Here is a 4169-nt window from a genome sequence, read left to right as displayed (position 1 = left end):
AGTTCTATTTTGTGGCTGTGTTGGTATAAAAGGGAACATCATCCGGGCTGGCTTGTATTCATTTTTTTTTTCTTCTCATTGAAAAAATAATGAAGACATGTCTGCAGGCCCCAAATGTGTTGTGGGCCCTGGCACGGTGCCTATCGTGTGTAAGGGAGGGACTGGCTGGGACTCCCTTCGCCCAGATTTGGGGAGTCAGGGAAGCTGCCAGGGCAGTGACCTGAATCGTAGAGAGGAGTAGCCAGGGGACAGAGGGGACAGCAGAGGGACCACTCAGCTCAGAGGACCTGGCCAGACCCACCAGGTACATAGTGTGGGGACCGCCTCTCCCAGCCTTGTCACTGGACTCTTTGCTCTTGTCCCCTGCGGTAACCTGAGACACCGCAGCAGCACCCCAGCCCCTCCCCAATGTCAACAAACCCTCCACCACTTGCCACCCCCCCAGCCCGCCCCCCCGGGCCCCCCCCCCCCCCCCACACACACAAGCCTGCTCCACTGCTGGGTAGGGGTCCAGAATGCCATCCTGCCCTGCCCTTCAGGTGGCCATGGCCAGGATGAGCTGAGCTGCATGGGACCCCAGGGGCAGCCGTCCTCACAGTGGGGACATGCAGGGACAAACCTCAGAGGGGCCCTCCTCACGCAGCACCCGGCTGTCAGCACGGCAGCTGGCATGGGGAAGAACATTCCATCATGAGTCACTCGGTGTGGTTCCCAGATAGAAGGCGGGACTCGGGAGCCTCTGCCCATGGCTGAGGGCACTTCGATCTGGGGACCCAGTCTGTTCCGCTCTCCTGTGCTCCTCTCTGCCCCCACGGCCCACTTCCTGAAGGTCTGTACTTCCCCAGGTGTTGGGGGGGTCCATCCAGCTGGCTCTGGTGGCACATGGGTGGGGCAGGGACTGTTGGGGCCATATGTAGTCCTCTGTCCGGCTCGGGCTGTCACTTGGGAATGACATGGCTTCAGGCAAGCCTTGGGGTGCTCCTGTGGCCACAGCAGGCATCCGTTCCAGAGACCATCCCGGGCTCGGCCCTCCTGGCTGACGATGGCTGCCCCCGCCCCCCCACCTGGGCCCTGGCCGCCCCTGCCCGAAGCTGCCCTGCCCCCAGGATGGACAGGGAGGTACCTGTCTGCGCACCCAGTCCCCTGCCTGCCACCCGGGGGACATCGCATGTGGTGAGTCAGCAGTCGGGGGCTGACCTGAGCCGGCTACGGCCTCCCTCCTCCCTCTACCCCAGCCTGGCTCCCACGCTCTTGCCACACAGGCTCCGAGGGGCCTGCAGGTCGCATCTCTTTCTCCTTCGCGTCTGGAACGCTCCCAACTCCTCTGTTTTCTCCCCTGCATCCTGTTCACCCCCTACTTCTCTTCTCTGTTCCTCTTCCTTCTCCTGTGCTGGATTCTTGACTGCTTTCCTCTTGGGGACGAAGTGGCTGTGGTTATTTGAAATTCAGGCAGTTTCTCGGTCTTCCTCTTCCGGCCCCTCCCAGCTGTCACCCGCATCCCAGACCCTTCAAAACTGTGTCCCTGCCCCAGCCCACACCTCACCCCTAACGGCCAGCCTCCCCCCCAGGACCCACTGCTTGGATCCGGCACCCCTCCCCAGGCTCCAACCTTCCCCCTTGGGACCCCTCAGCTCCGTGCCGCCCCTTCCCCCACTGGACAGTCCCTCTGCCCCTTAAGGCCTGTCATGCTGTCATTGTCCCCAAGGAACCCCAGTTCCAGAGTTGATTTCTGAATGATTTCTGCAGCTTCCTAGCTTCTCCCCACACCACACTTTCCTGCTGGCCTCCACAAAGCTTCCAGAACAATCTTCCTTAAGCACAGGCTGGAGCTTTTCAGCTGCCTCTAGCTTACCACTTGTCCATGGCTCCATCAAGCCCTGGGTCAAGTCCGGTCCAGCCTAGAAGGCCCCCATGGCGTGGCGCCTGTCTCCCCAGCCTCATGGCCTCCCCTCTCCACCTTATACACAAAAGAATGAACACAGCAGGCCTGGGACAAAGGCCCGCCTTCAGGGCTGGCCCTTGGCTGGCATCTGGGAACTGGGATTTCTGGAAGGTGCCCACCATTGACTAGTAAGAATGACTCCTGGTGCAACTTCCCCAGCACCTAGCATCGCAGGTGCTCAGGGAACACCAGCAGAAGGAACGAATAACCACCATCCCTGGTAGGCCTTGCTGTCCCCATTTTACAGATAAAAAATCTGATGGGATTTGTGCTCAGAGATGTGGTTGGTCTGTTCAAGGTCACAGAGCCGGTTACTGATAAAACCAGAGCTTTCTCAACCCAGAGCACATTTTCTCTTTCCCTTTGGCCCGTGCCTGCCCTGGGGCTCACAAGAACCACGTGCGTACCAGGGGGAGGCCCGGCAGACACCCCCAGCCCGCGGCCCTGACCAGAGCTCTTCTGTCCCCGCTCACTTGGCCTTCTGGCTCTTGCTCCAGGGGGGTGGCACCACGCATATTTGCCCAGGCTGGTTTGGGCACAAAGAAGCTCATGGTGCCCTCTGATGTGGGGGGCTGCCAGTCAGCTCGGGCTCTGTGCTGGAGTTGGAGGGGTACACACGGTTGCTTGCTGCAGGAGGAGCCGGAAGTGGTGCTGGGGGCGGGGGGCAGTCCTGGGAGAGGCTGCCTGGCTCCTGTCCCTTACTGAGCTCAGCCCACTCAATGGCTGGGGATGGGGTGTGGGCAGGACCAATGCCCCCCATTCTGCCCTAAAGCGGTGACTCCCTTGGGCTCTGGCTCTACACCACCTCGGATTTCTGCCACTTTCCCTAGATCCAGATACACCCGTGCCCAGATTCTGTTGACCTGGCTGCTCTCTGTAACTGGCCAGGGGCAGGTGAAACTCCGTTTCCTGGCCTGTAAGATGGGCACAATATCCTTACTTGGGGTGGCTGAGGGGAGGGAAGGATCATCCCGGCAAAGTGACTAATGGATCTGCTCCTTCTCATCACCCACCCTAGGGATCAGCAAACGTATCCGTCCCTGACAGCAGCGCAGCCTGGATTCCAGGGCTCCTGGTTCCCGACTCCTCCTCACTGAGCTCCCTGCCTGGCAGGGCAGCCCCGTGGCCCCCAGGGAGATGCCCACCCCTAGCCCTGGCAGCTACGTGCCCAGACTGCCCCTGTGGGTGGATGCCATGGCCTCCCCTGACCCCACCCCCCCAACCTGCATCTGGTTCTGTGCCTACGCCCTCCTCCCCCCGCTGTGTCCACCAGGGCACCACCAGCCTAGGTCCCTGCCCTTGGCCTCAGTAGGGAGGGAGGTCCTGCCACACAGGGAAGGGAACTCACAGCGATGAGCACGGCCTATGAGCCTCAGCACACAGGTCTTCCTGACTCCAGTTCCCCCATAAGGACACTGAGACCCAGCAAGTACACAACATGAACAGGCGGTCTGGGCTCCTGCTGGTAAGTGGGGCGCCAGGACTTGGACCCGGCCAGCTGCAGAGCGCGAGCTGAGTGTGAGAACAGGCATTGATTGGAGGGCTGGAGTGGGCTCGGGCCTCCTGCGCGTCCTGGAAGAAGTTGAGGGACAGGGCGACACCTGGATGGCCCACAGAACACATGATCTTTTTCAGCCAGGGACCGATGGCCTGCCAGCCACCTCCCACGGCCCCTGGGGCTCACTGTCCAGGGCATAAGTGAACACAGGGCAGGACACATGAAAAGGGCCCCTGTCCTTTATCTGGGAGACAAGATTAGGGGACCCCTACCTTGGACTGACTCAGACCAGCAAGCCCCACCCAAGGCCTCCCCCCATGTCCCGGTCCCCAGTCTGCTGCTTTCTCTCCTCAATTTCCAGTTACAGCCTCGGCAACTTACTACGGTTCCCACACCGGCCAGCCTCCACACCCTTGTGACCTCTACCTGGTGGCCCATCTCACTTTTCCTGTCTCGGCTAACATGCCACTAATTCACATGCACCCTCTTAAATCCTTCAAATCCTAGTGACCATGATGTCTCCTCTAGAAAGCCACCGCAGATGCGAGGGTGGGGTTGTGTCCCTTCACAGGACCCTGTGCCCTCTGCTGCCTTCACTACTGGCACTGTCCCCTGTCCCCCATCAGAGACGGGTCGGCGTACAAGGCTCTGGCTGGGGCTGGCGCAGGGAAGACTCACAGGCAGAGCGGGCGCAGTCTGGGTCTACTTTGGACACGGGGTTTCCGGGAG

Source organism: Mustela nigripes, chromosome 6 (genome assembly GCF_022355385.1).
Source record: "Mustela nigripes isolate SB6536 chromosome 6, MUSNIG.SB6536, whole genome shotgun sequence".
NCBI lineage: Eukaryota > Metazoa > Chordata > Mammalia > Carnivora > Mustelidae > Mustela > Mustela nigripes.
Note: the sequence above shows the minus strand (reverse complement) of the source record.